Source organism: Alosa alosa, chromosome 14 (genome assembly GCF_017589495.1).
Source record: "Alosa alosa isolate M-15738 ecotype Scorff River chromosome 14, AALO_Geno_1.1, whole genome shotgun sequence".
NCBI classification, from domain to species: domain Eukaryota; kingdom Metazoa; phylum Chordata; class Actinopteri; order Clupeiformes; family Clupeidae; genus Alosa; species Alosa alosa.
The window spans coordinates 25,028,440-25,050,485 of NC_063202.1; the positions used below are offsets into that span (position 1 = coordinate 25,028,440).

Genomic DNA, 22,046 nt, shown 5'->3' on the forward strand with positions numbered 1-22,046 from the left:
TCATGTGAGCACATGAAAGTTTTGCGTGAGCACATGAAAGTTTTGCATGAGCACATGAAAGTTTCGAGAGAGCACATGAAACTAAACTAAAGATTTTTTTGCTCATGTCCCTTTAGGGGCTCCATGCCTTTCGACATTAGATTAAATTGTTTTCAATACAACCCTGCAAACCAGAGTTGAGCTTTGCCACTGCCACCGTGTAGATTACAATACAGTTCTATTTTGTCTACGGCACGCCATATAATCCGTTGTTTATCAAATGCTTGATGATGCTGATGTGTGTGGCAAGTGACTAATGATGGCGCCTATCAGTGGAGCGCGTTCCATATTTCCAGTAATATGCTAAGGATCTGCAGGATCTGTGTGGATGCTGTGTAAAATGTAAATAATAACAAAATGCTAAACCCATATGTAATTGGGAATAGTGCAAAGACAATATCAAAACATGAGATATTTTATTGTTTTATTTTTGGAAAACATATGTTCATTTTGCATTTGATAACAGCAACACTTCTAAAAAAGTTGGGACAGGGGGACGCAACTAACTACAGGGCCTGTACCACATCGTGCCCATGGGGACCCAAGTTTGAGTCCAGCCAGGGTTATTTCCCTATTCCTGTTCTGCCCACTGTCTCCAATGTTTACCACTGTGTTGCTTCATCTCTTCTTTTAACAATCTGGAAGCAGTGCAAAATAGTCTTGTTGATAATTTGTTTCATTAAAATGTGGAGACATTTCGGTTTGAAATAGCCTGCTATTACATATTTGATCTGATAGTCATTATTATTAATTTTAAGCTTATTGGCGGGGAAAAACGTGTTCCAATTCATTGATTTTTATGATACCCTTATTGTTATTTTTGTGATAGAAATATCAGTATTGGCTAGATGGCAACTATTTACACAAATGTAAATACTCATACTCAGTTCTTGGATTGTTTTGCATTCAGCTTCAATAAAAGGCTATTTTCCAGTCATATTTCATCATTAAATATTTCTTAAAAATAGTGTTAAATGTCGTCTCGTCCTTGTGAACCCAACATTGTGTATCGTCTTGTGAGCTGAGTCATCACACCTCTACTTCGTTAGATATTATTTTTTGGGTCAATGTCAATAGAATGGAATAGAATAGAAACTTTAATTGCCACACAACAATATTGGTGATATTTAAGTAATTAAGGTAATAATTGGAGAGAAATTGTTATACACTGTTATTTACACAACATATTTCCAAGCAATTTTAATAAATTTCAAGAACATGGCTTTAACTTTTTATGTGTATGTGAGGTTGTATCCTATTTGCGTGACATTAAATGTAGCCTACTGGAAATATTTTTAATTGTGAACTATGTCATAGAAAAAAAATCAGGGTTTGAGAAGTCAAGTCCCACATCTCTTAGTTACTGTTGTTTCATCTTTCAAACATTGCAGAATTCCAGTTACAGTCCATTAACTAAATAACCTGCACATCCACTTATTCTTACTACTCTTACTATTTCTGCACTAAAGGTACTGTTACCACACTGCAACTAGCTGTACATTCTGTACATGTCTGTCTATATTTTTCATAGGCCTACTGAATATCCATATTAATTCTGTTTTCTTATATTACATTTTGTTAATACACTGCATATATCTGTATCATTCTTACTATAATGTTACTGCTACATGGCACATATTTATTCTGCTCTTACTGTATAAGGTGCACATATTTATATTTAATTTAGACGACTCCAGTGTTTCCCATACATTGACTTATTTGTAGCGGCCCACCACAATAGCAACATTGACCACCACACAGTGATTTTCCAAGTTGTACTAAATTGTGCTTAAATCTGGTTAGCATCATAACCATGCTGTGCTAATTTGTTAAAACTGTTGTATTCAAGTTAATTCTGCAAACCAACCACCACATATGGAATTCAATACTGTGGGAAACACTGGACTCTTAACCACCTTCTGTAAATCAACTGTATAAAACTGTCTACACTGCACTGTATTTCTTGACCTATCTATGCACCACCTGTCTATACTTTGTATATCACATTGCACTTCTGGTTAGACACAAACTGCATTTCGTTGTCTTTGTAGGCTACTCTGCACAATGACAATAAAGTTTAATCTAATCTAATCTAATAGGTATAAAGGTGCCTCTGTGTGTGTGTGTGATTATTAATGACATAATAATGCAAGTAAGGAGCATTGTTATGTCATTAATAATCACACACACATTGTGATGTTCCGGACCTTTACTTGAGGAAATTTTCCATAACTGGAACTCGCTGAAGTTTCATTGAATAGACTACCCCAGTAATAATCTAGGCTAACCCTAGATTATTACTGGGGTATTCGCTACGATGTGCCTAGTTATCACCAAATGAAACGCAGCATATCGCATTTTTAGCAATACAAAGGGCGTAGGCTACAAATGAGGACCGACAAGCTATTGGTTGAATTTCCCAATAGGTTTAGATTCGCAGAATAGGCCTACACCTTTAAAGTGGCAGATTCCTAAGGGAGTGACATAGCCTACGTAGCAATACAAAGCTAATTGTGGCATATCGCAACGCAACACAACACAACACAACACATCTATTAAATTAAATCGTTTAACTAATACATCTTGATCGGTTTTCTCGACAAGCGTGGATCCAGACATTAAATTCACAGACAAAGTAGCCTACAGTGTTAATACAGTAGCCTACAAAGTTAGGTCCTTACCTGTTGCGCCGCCAAGGCGTCGCTAACAATTGTGCACTCGAACCTCGCAGATGGAATTCGCACGACCTTCATACAACTTTCGTTGATACCTTTGGAGTAAATGTATCCGCTTATAAATTAACACTGTGAAAAAAATGATAACCAATGCAAGAAACAAAAATACTCTGAAGAGGGGAGGGGGTAAAGGTGTAGCCTACAACTGAGGCATCCCGCTGCCATAACGAAAACATAAGAGTTGAATCACACTGAAGGCGTACGTTTCACCTTGCAATTGTTTAACTTTTAAGTTGACTGAAACGTGCTGTACCTCATAACTATAAAGAAAAGCTCAAGGCATATTGAAGAGGTATTGTTTGGGTATGTTACTGATTCCAACAGGCAAATAGACAGGCAACCCTCCGGTCGTCTGAGGAGGTCTTCAGAGACGTAATTATGCGTAGGCTGAACATCCATTGATCCAATTACAAATGTTAACCCTTCACAATCTAACGTTTTACATAATCGACAGAGCTTATCTGTTTTTGCAATAGGCAAACTTTGGATGGCTCATCTACAGGCAATAAACCAGACCAGTTTTTTTAATGTTGGACACAGGGGCGTAAGCTTTCTAAAGTGTGTGTGTGTGCCCCATTGTGTTGATCTTTCTTGTGATGTGATGTGCAGTTTGCCTCATTTTGTAGGCCTATTCATGTTTGCAATTTCACTTACATTTAACTGTTTCATACGCTTTCCCTTGTTGAGAGCAAATGAGTTTTAAATCATATAATAATTAATAATCATAATCCGTCCATGATGCCATAAATGTGTATAAATACCAATTCGTCACATTTGTTGCTTTAACAGTAGGCTATTAAGTGCATGGTTTTATTTGCATAATATATGTAAAAAAAGTAGTAAGTTATTTATAATTTGCCCAGGATTATTTCACTTCCCTATCCAACGAGGAAGAGATGTAGTGAAGTCCCTACTACAAAGAGAGGCTCTCTGGATTTTCTCTCAACACAGTGGAACCTAATGGTCTTAATGAGGAACTTGGCCTCTCATGTTTTTTATAATCCATAGGCCTATGTATATGAGGCACCTGTATAAATGTTGCTAGTGGGTCTGTATGTATATATATACTTTTATACATGTACCTCTTCTTCTCTGAAGGTGTTGAATTAATATATATATATATATATATATATATATATATATATATATATATATATATATATATATATATATATAGCCTAGAAATCTAGACGCACCCTAGCGGCAATTACATTTGCTGCCAGGGCTAGTTTAGCAACTCTCCGTTGGCTTGTGAGCTCGAAAAATTAAACTTCTATCAGGCCAATCAAATCGTGTATAGAGTCGTTAGGCGGGCTTAACATAAAGATTGATGGCAGAGTTGCAACGGTTTGGCTTGAATTCCCTGCTACTTGAAAACAAATAAAATAATGTTGCTGTTGGCGAACAGTGTGACACGAGTTAAGCTTTTATTAAGTTGGCAAAAGTTTGAACTAGCCAACTAGCTCCGCTGGTGGGAAACGCATGGGACTCATAGCGCTGTCCTATTGCGTGCAGAGGGAATTTGACAGACAACCGATTATCCCGCCCCGCGGACTGAGCACTGCGAACGGTGAGTGCCCAGACCCTACATTTTAATGTGGGTCTGGCTCGTCAGGCTAATATATATATACAATTAAGAACAAAATTATTCAAACCCCTGGCAAATATTGATGTAGCCTAATGTTGATTTTCTCTTGACCAATATGTTTGTTCTGACTGAAAATGACACTGCCACATGCCAAAAGGTTGTAAGACAATGGAAGACATGGAATCAAAAACATAATCGTTTTTATCTTTTTTAACATTTTTATGAAAAATGGCAAGTCCAAAATTATTCATACCCTTTTTAAATAATCAAGTTATTTGCATGAACAACTCTCAAAATGGTTCTTATAATATCTACCAAGCCTCTCCATGTCTCCACAATGATTTTAGACCGCACCTTTTTAGCAGCAATCTGGGTTTTGGGGAACGATTATTTGCCATCACTTTGGCCTTGTGCTAACTTTTTTGACTGATTGAGGTCTGGACTCTGGCTGGGCCACTCTAAAATGTTGACATTGTTCTCTGTTAACCATTTTTTGCCTTGTTTAGCTGTATGTTTTGGATCATTGTATGGTTTAATGGTCCAATGATGCCTATTGGGGCAGGTCTCTTGGCACACTGCTTGATCTTTTCCTCAAGAATCTCCTAGTCCACACAGAGACGTTTTTTAGGGTAAACGCAGAGGTTTTGCTTCGTCTTGGCCGAGTGTCCAAACGAATCCTGTAAACGCACTGCCCGAAACCGCACTTTTTTGAAACCTGGTCCCAGAGTGGAAAAATCTAAAACCGTAGCCTGTTTGAATTAGTTTAGACCATAGACAGTAAAAGAAATGGACGAACAGACTCCGTCGTTTTCAATGGGAGGGCACTGAGTCAAATAGAACGATTTTTCAGTTGGTCCCCCCAGTACTGCGCAGACTCACACTTAACTTAACACTAACATCGAACTGAATCTTGTAACTCATATGATAGATACACAGAAATTCTTCTCACACTTCCTTCGCCTTCAAAGTCATCAAAGTTAAACATTTATTTATGTTTTATTATTAATATCATCCTCACCAAGTCGTGTTAATGTTGAAGCTACCATACATGATCATCTTCAAAAACAGTCAACAAAACAAAAAAGTTATAGCCTTGAAGCTAATCTTTCCACTTTTCCGACCTACGGTCAATCCATCGAAAACCTCTGTAATGATTAGTGCCGTTTTTAAAAAATAAATTAGGTTTACTTTTTTATTATTATTAGGTTGCCTCTGTGTAATGCTTTACCTTAACATATGGTGGAGTGTATGCTAGGTTTTGCTTATGAGTTAACGTCATAGACAGTAAGGTGGACTGAGCTTCTTATCCAAACAATACGGTTATCTCCCACGGGGCGAAGAGAGATTACGTCAAAGCTAGCTTCCCTCCAACCCGAACAAGCTAACTATTCTTATTACGGGTAACCAGCGTTACGGACGAGGTAGTGGAGTCTGTTTTGCCTTTGTAGTGTTTATGTGGATTACACAGAAGCTACAATATCGCACAGGATATATGTTATATGAAGTTATGGTATTTCAAAAAATCCTAGAATGAATGGACTTCTATGGGAGTTAGCAGAGAGGTGGTCCCTCCAGCCTACGTCGATTCTTCTACTTCCGGGAATTCGCCTGCCCCTTGGTTTAGACAGCTGAAACCGCACATCCTGCTTAGCATTATCGATGATGTCATCGCCACACCTCAGCTGCCCTGGACTTGCACTTATAGTATTGCCTAACAATACTAGTTTTCATACATGACATTACCTACGATTACACTCCTTAAGATAAATATCACAACTGGTGCTGCTTGGCTACCGATAGCTTATGACTTGGTGGACTGAACACTGTTTTTCCCGGTGTTTTTATGCATTCTAGCTACTGTCAGTGGCGAGAGAACTTAAGTTATTAGGAAAGTGCGGTGTAAGTTTAGGCTACATTAATTTGTCGCGTAGTGCCAATGTCATTCATTTATTTTACATGTCTAACAACATATATACATGCATTAGCAGTCGAGGTGAAATCAGATATAAGCATACAAAGGCGGCTTGAACTCACGTTAAGCCCGATGGTAGCACACTGAATGCAAATCGCCGATTTGATGCAGGCAAAAGTATTGACTGTTACTAGCGAAGGTTTTATAGCAATATTATAAATGTGGCGACAGAATAGCCTAGAACTTGGGTAAGCCTTGCGTTTAGTAGCCTAATTGCGGTGATAGCCAAAACTAATGTGAATCCGCGGACTATCCTACAACCAAAGAAAGTAAAGGTGATTAGTAGGCCTACCTCGTTAGCCAAATAAAGGGCCGGGACTGCACCCTTCACAAACCGTAAAATAAAGTTTATTAGTTTTACAGTTGACTACAGTTGACAGTTCACCATCAGTCCACACAAACAATTCTGGTTTCCTTGCACTAGCCATTTCACGTAGCCTATTCTGTCTGTTTGTAAAGCGCCAAGTTTTGGTCAATTTCTGTAAAGAAACAGTGCCACCTATAGGCCTGGGGTATGAAGTAGCGTGTTGAGTCGTGTTGAGATGGATCGGTTGGGACTTAAATATTCTTGATACGGTTCCAGGAAGACGGAGGAAAAAAAGATCGGTTTGGTACGTGTGGACTAGGCCACAGTGTAGCCTCTTGCTTTAGTGAGATTCTGGTGCCTACTGCTGGAACCAACTCTGTATGGAGATCAGATCTACTCCAACAGTCAGTTGCTGCTTTTAAAAAGAAACTAAAAACTCTATTATTTTCTACCGCCTTTGAAAAATTGTATTATTATTTGCATTCATTATATATATATATATATATATATATATATATATATATATATATATATATATATATATATATATATTTGTATGTTGCTTTACACACACACACACACACACCATTACCCCCACACACCCACTCACAAGTGAATACACCCACACACCTAGGTACTGTATGCACACACTTACACACAAGCACGCATGCACACACCACACACATAAAACACACACACACACACATAAACACACACACAAATATAGCACGCATATAGTAAACACACACACACACATAAAGACTAAGCTAACACACACACACACAAATACACACACTTGCAGGCAAGCAGACACACAAACACACTCCATTACCCCCCCACCCCCACAATTCATTTTTACTTCAATGATTTTATTACTTTTGCTCTATTTTAATTGTTGTGATTTGCTGATGTTACTGATGACTGTGTAAGCCCATTGAACTGCCTTGGTCCAAAAATGTGATACCTTGCCTAAATCTTCTCCTAATATAACATTTACCAACCCTTAGAGGTCCTCTGTAAACACACAGATTTATTGATTTTGTTTGTAGCCTACATTCTGATTATTAGCCTACACCAATACATATTTATGTAGTAGGCTAGCCTATGACTGATTTAGCAGGGGAGTTGAGCACGTTTGCAAGGCACGGAACAGTGTCCCATCAAAATATTTTTAACCACTTATGATATATTGAATGCAAACTATAACGATGCGATCACGTTTTCGAATAGAGAAAGGGCAGTTTGCACTTTGACCTGATGACTTTCATTTTGAAATTCAAGCCACTTCGACCGGAAGTCAAAACTGTTGTTAATGTTTTCACCATAGACTGTATGGTTTTCACCTATGATTTTTACCAGGATCATAGCGCAGAAGCCGTCGTTAGCCTGTGTTTTAACCAGATTGCTCTTTCATGTTACAAATTCCGTCGCCACTAGAGAACATCACGGATGACATTTCACAATTAACATTAACTCAGTGGAAAGACAACATCTGGCACACACCTGAGGTAAGTCAGTCTCTGCTTGTTTTTGTTGTACGTCCAAGCTAGCTTGCAAAGCATGCAACGTTGTTTAACGCTGATAGAACGTGTTGACGTTTCGTAGAAATCCCGGGAACGCAGTTTCAGCTTGTTTGTCTATCGTGTAATTATTACTTCACTTTAGGTTATACGGTTGAAAGTAATATACAGGCATGAGTATAATAGCTAATGATAGGCCACAAGTTTTGGAAGACAGTATTCTGCGTCGGGTTGGTTTTGAGGTCAAGTTAAGTTCTAACAGTACAGGTAGCCTACTGTCTTCGATACCACATCCTGATAATAATTATTGGCTTGAGAACAACATTAGCCTGAGTTCATCAAATCATATGCTTCAACGTTGCATTCGACGTTGGCTGGTCAAATGGTTCATATGTTGTTAGCCAACCAGGATGGCCTTAGTAATTCACACTAATTTAATGGACACAGGGACACTTAACCCATTCATGACTAACAACTAAAAATAGTTATTTAAGGAAAAGGGCCACAGTTAAAGTTCTGGAAGATTATATTTGATATTTGGTGTAAGACCTCTTGGGACAAGTGGTTACCAGTGGTCGAGGAAGTACTGAAACTGTACTTAAGTAAAAGTACAAATGACCGGGGAAATATTTACTCTAGTAAAAGAAGTACCACAATGACAACCCAACTTAAGTAGGCCTAAAAGTAAAAAGTGCCTGCTTTTATTAATGAACTTTGAGTATTAAAAGTAAGTACTTGCATAACGATTTATTTAATGTCTATATTCTAATAATCTAAAAAAAAAAAACAGTATGGGCTGTGGCATTTTAATTAAGTTAGTTTTAGGTTAATGTACTAGTTAGTTTTAGGCTAATGTAATTGTGCTTACCATCTGTTGCCCAGTTCACATTCTGACTTAAGATTCTGGAGACTGTAATTCTGGTTATCTGGTTATCTATGTTATAATATCATTAAGCAAAACCAACAAAGACGACTGGTTGAAAATCTAAGAGTTTGAAGGGGAGTTCTTGAACCCCAGTAGCTCATTTATTCGTGGCAGGCATAATACAAGGATACAAGGAAGTTTATTGTCACATGCATATAGTTACTGGAAGTAAGAAATGCAGTGAAATTATGTCTGGTGTTGTCTGGGGGGTTGGGATTGGGGGTGGGGGCACCAACAAGGAGCACCCAAGAGCAACAGGGGCAAGGAAAAACTCCCTTACCAAGGAAGAAACCTTGGGCGGATCCACGGCTCAAGGGGCTAACCCAACTGCCAGGGGTCTTGGTGTGTGTGTTGGGGGGATGACAGGGGAGATGGGATAGTGTGCTGTGTATGTGGGGAGAGGGCAGTGTGCAATATGTGTGTTGGAGCTTCCCTCATGAGACAATGTGCTGTGTATTGGGGGGGGGGGGGCTTATTATTGCAAGCAGAGTACTGTATGTATGATGTATGTGAGTGATGACAGTGAAGATGTGTGTGTGGCCAGGAGGGGAGTGGAGCAGTGACAGATGTGTGTGTAGTGTGTGTGTGGGTAGGTGGGGGCAGTGTGCTGTAAGTATGTAGAGGATGTGTGTTGGTCCTGAAGACAATGCGCTGTGTATGTAGGGAGGGGGAGGGGGGGGGCAGTGTGCAGCAAGTATGTAGAGGAGGCTTACTGTAGCAAGCAGTGTGCTGTATGTATGTGAGGTGATGACAGTGATGATGTAAGTGTGTGTGTTTTTTGTGTGTGTGTTGGGGATGGGGGTGGGGCAGAAAGGCTAGGCAATCAAGGACATGGGTGGATGGAGGAGAAATCAAAAATAATAAATAAAAAGTTCTATGGAGATGTGCAAAAGTTGGAGAAAGTCAGATGTGTGTGTGTGTGTGTGTTTTGACGTGTGATGAAACAAGAAAATAAATAAAAGGTCTGTAGCATAGGGAGAGGGATGTAAAAGTGCTAAAAGTCTTGTAGGTGTGTGTGTGTGTGTGTGTGTGTGGGGGTGAATGAGTGAATGGGTGAATGAGTGCAAAGTCAGTATAGAGTTCAGAGTACGGATGGCCTGGGGATAAAAACTTCTCCTGAGTCTCTCAGTTCTGGCTTTGTGACTACATAGGCATCTTCTTGATTTCAGCGGTAGGAATAATCCATTGTTAGGATGAGAAAAGTCCTTCAGAATCTTTTGGGCTCTTAGGAGTACTCTTCTGGAATAGATATCTTGTAGAACAGGGAGTTGAGTTCTTATAGTGCGTTCAGCTGAAGCACTACTCTCTGCAGAGTACTACAATCTCTAACTGTGGAGTTCCCATACCAGGTGATGATGCTACCAGTTAGAACACTCTCAACCGCTGAAGTGTAGAAGGCCTTCATGATGAAACTTTGAATTTCCTTAGCTGACGAAGGAAGTAGAGTCGTTGTCTGGACTTCTTCAGAACATATTGAGTGTTAACAGTCCATGTTAAGTCTTCAGTAATGTGGACACCAAGGTATTTAAAACTTGTGACTCTCTACAGGTTGCCCGCTGATCATTAGTGGGGTGTAACTGTAGTTCTGCTGCTGTCTTCTGTAATCCACTACCATTTCCTTGGTTTTATTGATATTCAGTGTCAAGCTGTTAGATTGACACCACTGTGCCACCTCATCAACCTGATCCAAGTAGAGCTGTTCATTGTTGTTACTAATCAGGTCCAAGATCACTGTGTCATCTGCAAACTTGATGATGGAGGTGTGACTACTGTTGGCTTTGCAGTCATGTGTGTAGATGTCGTCCAGCAGTGAACTCAAAACACAGCCTTGGGGAGCACCAGTGCTGATGGTTAATAAGTCAGATGTCAGACCCCCCACTCTAACCACTTGTGAACGGTTGGTGAGGTAGTCAAATATCCAGTGACACAGGGTGGTGTTCAGTCCTAAGGCCTTCATCTTTGTGACCAAGGTGAGAGGTACTATCGTGTTGAATGCTGAACTAAAGTCAATGAACAGCGTCCTCACATAATTCCCATTCCCCTCCTCCAGGTGAGTTAAGGTGGTGTGCATGAGGTTTGAGATGGCATCCTCTGTAGACCTGTTGGCTCTGTAAGCAAATTGGAGGGGGTCGAAGGAGGCAGGGAGGGATGAGCAGATGATGTTTTTCACAAGCTTCTCAAAACACTTCATCACTGTAGGCTACTTCATCACAGGGCTACTGGGCGGTAGTCATTCATGATGGACTTTTGTTTTTCAGTACTGGAACAATAACAGACTGCTTGGGGCAAGTAGGAACTGTCTCTTGAGCCAATGATGTGTTAAAGATATAAGTGAACACAGAAGCTAACTGAGCAGCGAGGATTTCAAAACCCTGTTAGAAATTCCATCCCGTCCAGCAGCTTTTCTACAATTAACCCTCCTAAAGGCATTGCTCACATCGACCTCAGAGACACAGAAAGGTGCATCCTCATTTGCTTCACATGCTGCAGCTAGTGCAAGATAGTCTGTGTTTTTTTCATGTCAAAGCAGCATAAAAAAGCATTAAGTTCATCAGGGAGGGCTTTACTCACATTCATCATAGGAGGGGACTTTCTTTCAAAGCCAGTGATGGTTCGAGTCCTTTTCACACTCGTGCTGGATCACCCTCCAAGAAATCAGCTTCAACTCTGTCTCTATAGCCGCTTAGCATCTTTAATAGCTCGTGAACTTTAAGATGCTGCTTTGTAATCCCATCATATCCCCTGAAATAAGCCCATCATTATAAGTCATGGTGCTTGTCTTTAATGCCGTTCTCACTTCTCTATCCACCCATGGCTTCTGGTTAGGGAAGCTTCGGATCTTTACAGTTGGGATGATGGAATCAGTTAGCATATTGATGTAACTCAATGATACTTCCGTAAACTCATTGATGTCAGCAGAGTTCGTCTTTGAACATCTCCCAGTCAACGCTGATAAGGGGGCCCTGTAGCCTGGCTTCCGATTGGTCAGTCCAGCTGCTTTGACCTCCTTCGTCACTGGGGGGTCCGTCTGACTTCTCTGTTTGTACATAGGCAGTAGGAAAACAGCGGCATGATCTGATTTTCCGAAAGCTGGTAGAGACTTAGCTTTGTAACTGTTCTTGAACTGTGTGTAAGCAGTGATCCAGTGTGTTGTCACCACGTGTAGGGAAGTGAATGTGTTGAATAAATTCAGGCATGGACCGGTTCAGATGTACTTGATTGAAATCAAGACCGGCCACAATAAGCGCAGCTTCAGGGTGCGTGTGTTGTTGTCTATTTAACACTTCTTGCAATTCTGAAACCGCAGCATCTGTGTGTAATATACACTGGAATCTCCACAAGTGTTTTTTTTTATTTTTTTTTATTATCTTATTTTGAATCATTTCTGTAAATAGGGCCATGAGTGGCTCATTGACTCAGACATTACCCAGACATTACTCAGACATTACTCCATGTCTGCTGTGAGCAAGTACAGGTGCTGCTGCTCAAATTTAAAGGTGCCCTATGTAGTCTGAGCGAATTAGGGTTGAAGGTGGAAGTAAATACAGCAAAAGGATATTTAGTATCAATCGAACCGTAATTTCATGTAGATCAAGAATTTCAGGTGCCTACAGTGCAGATTTGTACCAGAAAAAAGATATACAGCTTTGAATGGACCATGGTATAATGATTATTGGGCCAAAATCGTTCATCACATATAGATATTAGCTGATATCTCCCATACTGGTAAAAGGATCTTTACCAAACTTGGTGTATTTACTCACCATAAGGTCTTGATGAAATTAGTAGGTGTTTAATGTCTTGGGGTCAAAGGTCAAGGTCACGTGAGGTCATAGTTGACATGCAATGTTTGTTTTATACCTCTCAAGCAGATTGAAGGATCCTCATTAAACCCAACACAGTTAATTAAACCTAAATTAACTAATAAGGCATTAAAGATCATGGGGTCACAGGTAGAGGTTAAAGGTCATGAGGCTATAGCTGGCTGAGGCTTAGAATCAACTATCTGAATTGACATTAAAAAAGATTAAGACATTTATTAAAGCAAAACAAACTTTATTTTCTGTATAAAAACAGTAGTTTCAACCTCCACATCTTATTTTAGTATTGTAGTAGTAGCCTCTCTGAAACCAGGGGAAATCTAAATAATTTGCTGTTTTAAAAATGCAAACATTTGTGTGAATACCTGTTTTAAAATAACTGTTTCAGTTCAGAGTTTTAGATTAAATCCAAACCATTTCTGTCAAACATCTGATAAACATTGTCATCTACAGCTATTTCCTTCAACTTAAATGATAACGCCAGACAATTGATGTAAATGTCTATGTTGATAGAATACTGTTAGAAATAAAAACTACCCTTGCATCGCATTGCAATAGTTATACTTTGTTCCCTGAAGTTGGTAGTAGGCATATAAACAATGGCAGCAGCGGACTGACATTACCTAGGATTCTACTAGGTATTATGGTGGGTTTTCAGGATGTGAAGGGATGTAATCATGGGTTTCATAAAGTACTGGGGGTACCAGGATGAGAGGATCTCCTCCTTATATGGTTAAGGGAGAGGGGGTGTTATCAAGCTAGTGAGGACTGGACAGGACAGGGATGAGGAGGCCACTGTGCCTTATGAGTTAGGGCATGTCCAGCTAGGAAGAGAATAAGATAAGAAGGCCTTATTTCACCAAACTGGAAGGAACCAGAAAAACTTAGGGTTACACTATTTTACGTATGTTACCTATGCATTACATAGGTTTGCATATAGTTTTATGCATGATGGGAAGATGGTTTCCACCAATGTAAGCGACCCTGCTTGGTACTGATTGGTGAAGGGTGTTGATGGCTTCTCAAGGGCTGAGTATAAAATATAGTGTACAGTATAGCCATCCGTAGGGGAGATCTTGTCGGGGGCCCCAGCTGATGACATCTCCTCCCTATTGCTTTGATGGTTGGTCTGGACTTTGGTTGGGCTGTACTATCATTGCAATACGGTGAATAAAGATCAACAGTCTTCGGAAAATCTTCTATCTACATTGTCTCCTTCGGACGCCTTGTTCCAGAGTGCTAAATTACTAAATAGTCAAGTGGTAATTGTTAATTGGACAATTGGATTTGGAAGTGGACATTTTCTAGCTTGGAAAATCCAGACCCTGGTAATCTAGAAAGATTAAGGGTCTGGCCACTAACAATGTAATGGCCCAACTTCGGTGGCACCAAGCGTGCATTTGAAAATCTCACTGCACGCAATTGGATAACACTAGACCAATGTTTACTCCACTCACATCCATCTGGGATTGCTTCCGTTGAGAGTGATTTCGGCACCAGATTTTATGGTAGAGCCAATCAGGACTCAGGGCGGGAGTTTCATAGATGTGACGTAGCGTAGAAGCGACTGTGAGACTGTTCTCAGCGTCACGGGTTGGCTTCAATGTGAGTGATTGAAGTAGCATGTTAATAGAGGACGGACAAGTGGCTTATCCAATCATATGCAAGGATTTTTGATAAGGCCCAGCCTTCTGAAACACCACTCCAATGGATCGATCCCAGATGGATTAGTGGAGCTAGGTGGAACGAAATTCATCTGGCGAGAGTCAGGTTAGTCTCATCATCCATTGCAGTGAAATGGAAAATAATGAATCAAGACAGTACTGAGCACAACGAAATACTGATATTCATGCCAGGGGAAAATATTGCTTCTTACAACAGTCTCATCTTTCAGAAACAAAATTTAGAAAATTAACTGCTATCCTAATACTTTGTCCCTTAATGTGCTTTGTAATAAATTATAAGATGGCTTGTAACAAATTCGTATTTAATTATATTATTGATATCTACCGTCAAAATCTTCCAAAATATTTAGATATTATTTTTTGCCCACCCCTAACTTCAACTGAACGGATAACAACGGACATGCCACATTACTAACATCAAAACTGGAAGACAATGCTAGTCTTCAGGGTAGGGATTGACCGATATGGATTTTTTAGTGCCGATGACCGATACAGCCTGCCGATTTTCTTGAGCCGATACTGCTTTTATTTTGCTCCCTCAATTTACATCATACAAATGACACATAATTACACAAATGATGATAACAAATGTTATGAGTCTCAATTTAAAAAAGGAACATTTATTGAACTTATGGATGGGTGCACTGAATATGGTTAACTATGCAAAATGCTTTCATCAACATCTTACAACACAGCCTTGATGATGCATTGCTTGCTGACCTATTATAAGACATAATTCAGGTCATCACAAAATGTCCTTTGTCAACACATTTAAATAATATAAGAAAACAATAAGCCTGAAAAGTAGCTATTGAAATAAAGTGCTTGATTTGTAATTTGCATGGTTTAAATTTTTCTATGTCTATTTTTCTAAAAAAAGCTGCCAGATTTGTCAACCACAGAACATAAATCAGCAGAGGAAAATAACGTGGTGTCAGATGTTTCTGTTCTTAACGGCATCAACGTCAAAAGGTATGAAAACATATCTCTCAAAGTTTTAAAATCTCTCCTTCAGGTAGCGCAGCACTCTCATATCGCTGTGATGCGTGTGTCCCACTGAGTGAGACAGACCAGACGCACACACAAACTTCTGTTTGGTGGCTGATGAACCACTATTGAACTGGATGATTGATAATGATAACGTTTGCAAACGGCTCTAAACAAGTAAGGCATACACGGTAGTGTTGTCACGATACCAAAATTATGACTTCGATACATTACCTGCCATAAATATCACGATGCTCGATACTGAAATGATACTACGGCGAAATCCTAAGATATCTGGAAAAGAAAGGACTCATACCTCCTCCAAGTGTATTGAGTCATTTGTGTTGAATTCGGTGCACTTTTGTAGTGTGCAGGTCAATTCTGGGTTCTAAACTTCCTACATAATTATTATTTTTATAGTCAGTAAAATAGTAGGCCTACTTTGTGTGATTAAGTCCCTTATTTTTTGTTATAGTTCATTTACATTGTGTTGTGTTTTTACAATAAAGTAGCTTTAAATAGCCAAACTAGGCTAGATCAAGGTCCGTGTTAAAATTACTGCATGCAAATCACTGAATGCTATGCAGAGGGGCCTAATCTTTAGGCTATCTGATGTACAGTATAGGCTTCCCTAGGCCTTCCCGTGTTCATGGGATTTCTTTGACAGTTGCAAAGGGAAAAATGTGAGGAACTTCTTTGCGCCCAGTGTACAAGTACATTCCAACCACTCAGGTCTTCGTCAGATAGGCCTACACCATTACCTGTTGCAATATGTCTGTGTGCATTCCTACATTAACCTACGTCTATTTCTTTGATAACATGATTTGCTACCACGTAACAATAAGCCGCTATTATTATTAGGACTCAACACGCTTTGGTGGTATTATATGCTGTGGGCTTTATCCTATCCTACATCTGGGCAATACTTATTGAACAAATTGCAGTCTACATGCCATAACAAATATTACCAGTAGTACTGACCGAACATGAAATAGATTGTTTACAAGTTATGGTAATGTTATTTTGGTGTGAACATTGCGCTTTCATCACGTTAGCACCCTATGATTACAGCTCGTTATGTCTCGTCAAAATGTTTACAGCTTGTTATGTCTCGTCAAAATTCATTGATGAAGGAAGGTTCGCTTTATCCCAGAGAACCATACTCGTTTCACTTAGGCTAGACTAAAACAGAAGAGAAGAACTTGGCACTAACCATGTAGTCGTGTTTTCTATAGCATATTCGTTAACCTGCCGTTCTTTGAACAAAAATGTTGGGATATGTTTGCGAGGTGTTTAGCCAAGTTCCATGCGTAGCCTACTGCTTTTAAATGACTTTGAAACATATTTCACAAACGGGCCTCTGTGTACCTGATGGCTTGCCTTCACTATTCGCGATGTATCCGAAATAGTTGCAGATTTCACTTCACCTTTTGTTTTGTCCACAAGGCCGAGGACGGTCGGCAAAGAACTACTGTATGTTGACGTTGGCTGCGCACTCACTCACTCAGAGCTGCCTGCTTGACACGCCCACTTTCCTAGATGCGTGCAAGGAGCAGTGAGAGCAGCAGTTCACGCAGACACAGAACGTTAATTTTAATAAAGTATCGATTCTAAAAACGTCGGAAATCGTATCGTTTTTTGCGTGAAGGCATCGTGATACCGTTTTAGTATCGATACACCGTGCAATACTAATACATGGTATGTCTGGTACATGATAAACGTTAACACGAATTAATATTCAACTACATAACACATCTCTCATTATTAAAGCTCTGATATGCAACTCGGCCCCGCTCGAAGGGAGAGGGGGAGGGAGACGCACACACCACACGCGTCCAAAACTCAGCCAGGTGGTCGCTGAATAAAACTCCCACAAATACCACGGAACAACGTTGGCATTACTTAATCATTTGACCAGTGTTTGTAACAGCTACGCTACCGCATGCATATGGATAGCCTACAACTTAGCTATTTGCAGCTCCCTAAATACAATGGCAAGCAGTTTTATAAACGAGGCATTAAGCATTAAATAAAGAACCTATCTATCATTCGCGTTTTCCATTTGGACCCACAAACTTGCTTCCACCTTCAAAGTGTATGGCAATATTTCAGCTAAGTCAAACAGTTAAAAGATGCTTTGAAAGATTAAAGTTTACTGTTGTCTTGAAGAGCAGGCTTTCAGCACTCAGCTTGTGGGGGACATTAATGTAAATAATGCGGGATAAAACTATCAGCGAACGCAGCCGCTTATCGGCCGATGCCGATACACGTAAAAAACGCAAATATCGGCCCGATATATCGGCCAGCCGATATATCGGTCGATCCCTACTTCAGGGTCACAGAAATTGCCAGGAGAAAGTGGACAACACCTTGTCCATGAAGGGAAAAATAGCAAGGGCCACAGTTAAGTCATACTAACTTATGGAAAGTCACAACAGCAGAGAAAGCTATAATTTAAAGCTGGAAGTAGCACTGCTTGTACTGTGGAAAGGACTGCATGGGCAATATTGAAAGAGATATTGGTCAGGTCATGACTATGCTAGTGGAAGTATTTCACTGTTATGTAACTGCTAAGCACATTTGCATACAGTAATTGCAATCAGATTCTTGATTCTTATATACAAAGGAGGGGTATTAAACTCATTGTGCTGTAGATAGGGACTCCCCATGTCAAAAACAACCAAGTCTATGTTGTGCAAAAAGTTCACTATATTTACAGTAATTGAATTGAACATGGCATGTTGATTAGCATGTCTCCACCGTCTATAACTTTTGTATGTCAGGGGATGAAACTGACCTTAACCTTTGACCCCATGGCCCTCAGTCCCTAAGTTCATCTAACTTGTATAGACAATAAATGTACTAGAGTTATTGAAGATCCATCAGTCTGCTTTGGAGATATGAACCAAACTGCATGTGAGTTATTTGTGTGACCCCTTGTAACCTTGACCTTTGACCTCAAGACCTAAATTGTCTTGCCAGCTCTTTGACAACTTGTAGTGGGCCACTAGACCAAGTTTGATGAATATCTTTCAATTGGCTTAAGAGATATCAGCTAATATCAAGGTGTACTAACATACGTTTTTGGCCCAAAAATTATTGTGCCATGCTCCATTCAAAGCTCTATATATTTTTTTCGGTACAAATCTGCGCTGTAGGCACCACAAATTCTTAATCTACAGAAAATTACGATTCAAATGATACCAAATATGCTTTTGCTAAATTTACTTCCACCTTTGACCCTTTTCTAGGCTAATTCGCTCAGACTAATGCTGCAGTGCGAAGGATCATATCTGATTGGTTCAAAGATTTAGAGTGGGACGTGTAGTGCTCTAGAACAGGGATGGGCAACTTTGATGATAAAGAGGGCCACAAAATTTTCTTGTCACTGTCAGAGGGCCAGATGTGATCCCGCACGTCCACCACTGGGATATCAGGAATCAAGAGAATTAAATATATATATATATATATTAATATATATATATATATATATATATATATATATATATATATATATATATATATATATACAGTAGCTTATGTCTGCACGGTTTATTAAACCAACATGCATTAATTTAATATTTTCTATACTGAAATGCATTTTTAATATTCCTTCTATTCACCAATGAACTTGAAATAAACTAAAAAATATTACTCATTCACAATAAACCTTTTTTCCCACTGCAATGGGGAATAGTGACTCTTGTAAAAAGGCTCTATTGTTAGTGTATCTTAACCAGGGTTCCCACTCTAAGTCAAATGTAAAATTCCATTACTTCCCTGACAAAAATCCTGAATTTCCATGACCAATCGGGAAATTAAAAAATGGCCATTGAAAAAAACAGGTAGGTAGATAGGTAACTACAACCACTCACACAAATAGTTATGGGGAAAAGATAATAACTCAATAAACACCAACATAATGTATTTTGGCAAGTCAATTTTAAACTCCTACACCAAAATTCCCTGATTTTCCATGACTTTGCCCCCCCAAAGATATAATTCTCTGACCTTCCATGTCTGGAATAGACTTTATTAAAATGCTGATGGTATTCTTGAAATTCCATGACCCGTGGGAACCCTGCTTTACTTTGAGGTCGGCTACGACAGCGGCTCTAGCTCCGATGTAGCCTACTTATCTTCGTGCATGGTGTTGTAGTGTTGACTTAAGTTCACAGCTGATCATTCGTTTCTAAGCATCTATAGGCTACTAAACACATAAGTTGACTTTGAATTCTGTCTTAAGATCAGCTGTTTCCAACCTTGTTTGAAACTTTCCCACCTTGTCTACGATTCTGAGTTTTCTTTAAACCTCTCTCTGTATCTCTTCCTCGCTCGCTGGCTGTAGTGATGGAAGCTCGGCTCCGCTGGATTTTTTATATAGGAAGCGCCCCTATCGGTGGACCGTGTCAATAAGGATCCTGTTCAGATGTGGTAAAAACATGTGAACCGAACATTTGAATGACATTTCAAAATTGATCTGCGGGCCGCACTGCGTGAGGGGGAGGGCTGCCAGTTGCCCATCCCTGCTCTAGAATCTTTGGTAGCAACTCAACTTCACTGGTGAGACGTGTGCCGGTCAGATACAGTGATGGCCAAAAGTGTTGGCACCCATGCTAAAGTTGACTGAAAAGAGGAATATAAAATCATCTTTTGGAAATTGATCTTAATGCCTTAAGTGAAAAATGAGGAAATATCTAACCTTTAAGGGCTTTAAGGAGTGCTGTGCGTTTTTCCCGAGCCACGAGGGCGGCAGTAGCTATTGTTATTGTTAGCTACATTAGCCTATTTAACAAACCAGCTCGAAAACAAAACGTTACATTGTATTGCACGCACAGCAAGAACAGGCAATGTATGAATTGGTGACCGGATTAAAGCAGTAATGTAATCAAGTGTGACGAGCATTTAAAATCGACATTAAATCAACCAACGTAGTACAAATACAAAGAAAATCTCAACTTCAGCAATTATGGGCGCAGCCATCTCTGTTTTCAACTCTACATTCAGCTCGGTGAACTATCAAGAGCCCCGAGTCAGACAGCTGATATTCCGACCAAAAGGGGGTGTGTCTCGGTGAAATGACTCAAGACAACTGGGAAATTTCACACTTTCCAACTCAGACAAGTCAAATGGATCACCCCATTAGACTAGAGGGGAGAAGGGATGGGAAAAGATCTGGGCACAGTTCTTCCAGAACTCTATGTCAAGTTAAAGCGGTGTCGAGAGTTTTAATGCATTTTTTAGCTGTATTACTATGGTGCCCGAACCTGTATGACTGAACGCGAATCGAACAAGTGATAGCTATGTTTAGCCTAAAGCGAAAGTATCTTCCGACCGGACTGAGGTGAATTCAGATTAGGCAAGCAGAGGTAGAAGTTTGTGGCAATCGCCTTGTTGCTTTGCACTTTTAGTTCAGTTTAAAACTAACAACTTAGTATCTAAACAACACCATTCAGATCTAAAACTTTGAAGGAAAAAGTCCACCGGGACGTTCGCTTCTATCTGTCAAATATTAGCCCACTTCATGCTTTATGCGCAACATAGTCTCGCTTAGTAGTGCTTAATAAGCTATACAAGAACATGATCGGTTCCAAAAAAACCTTCACGACACTACCTACTGTAGCCTATGTGTTTGGAACAGTCTAGGGATGCATTTCATGGGTGCACTATTTGACATGTCAGTTAGCATGCTCATTTGCACCACTGGTTTGATGTAAAACGGTATTTCACTCGTGCAATGACAATAAGGTTGAATGTAGGCCTACTCTAATCTAAAAACTTAGAAATATGAACTAAACGTGAATTAAATCTTAGTGGAATAAAATATTCAGCATATCTTCTACTTATTAAAGAAAATGAACTGACTTCCAATGCATATTTAAGAAAAATTAACAAAAAAATCCATGGCATGACCTGTCTTCCTGATACCCGTTGAAAAGTCGAACTGCATGGAACTGTCGGGGATTGTTTTTTTGTTTTTACAAAAACACAACAACCAAAGAACATATGCTGATAGCTTTTGTTCATCTCAAACACCATGTAGCCAGGTGAGATGTTGCAACTACATGACCTTTTATCAATCCAGTTGCAGTAGGCCTAGATCCCAACCACAATTGATGAACTGTGATGAACTGCCCTACTTGTGATTGTTTTTAGAGAATTTAGAGGTTTTATATCGATGCTACAGAATTTGTGGTTGGTGCTACAAAACTTTCAACCTCTGTAGCACCAGTGCTACTTGCAAAAAAAGTTAACGTACAGCCCTGCGGCATTCCACTAGATAGATAGATAGATACTTTTTTGATCCCCAGGGGAAATTCAAGGTTGAATGCTTAAAACCATGCTTAACTAAAACCTAGCAGAGTATAACCTGCATGCATCTGCACTCGTCTATTATTTGAACTCATTGGCAAAGTGAAACTAACTTCACTGTGGTGTCATAGTCAACAACAAAACAGTTATACACA

The 22,046-nt window shown here is 39.6% G+C and overlaps 2 protein-coding genes across 9 annotated transcripts in view; one reads left to right on the plus strand and one right to left on the minus strand.

The window, feature by feature from the left end:
• Positions 1–8,216, minus strand: part of pacsin3 (protein kinase C and casein kinase substrate in neurons 3) — a 37,548-nt gene extending 29,332 nt beyond the window's left edge. The window contains exons 1-2 of one of the 4 annotated variants that reach the window (XM_048263405.1): positions 8,145–8,216; positions 2,721–2,809 (exon numbers count right to left, since the gene is read on the minus strand). The gene's annotated coding sequence lies outside the window, so the exon portion shown is untranslated. Of the gene's footprint in view, positions 1–2,720; positions 3,126–8,144 lie in introns of those variants that run through there. The other 3 variants (XM_048263404.1, XM_048263403.1, XM_048263402.1) reach the window with 3 other exon arrangements.
• The window catches only part of csnk1g1 (casein kinase 1, gamma 1), a 70,953-nt gene continuing 56,868 nt past the window's right edge, over positions 7,962–22,046 (plus strand). For 4 of the 5 annotated variants that reach the window (XM_048263397.1, XM_048263400.1, XM_048263399.1 and 1 more), the window contains exon 1: positions 7,962–8,149. The gene's annotated coding sequence lies outside the window, so the exon portion shown is untranslated. Of the gene's footprint in view, positions 8,150–15,472; positions 15,565–22,046 lie in introns of all 5 variants that reach the window. The other variant, XM_048263398.1, reaches the window with a different exon arrangement.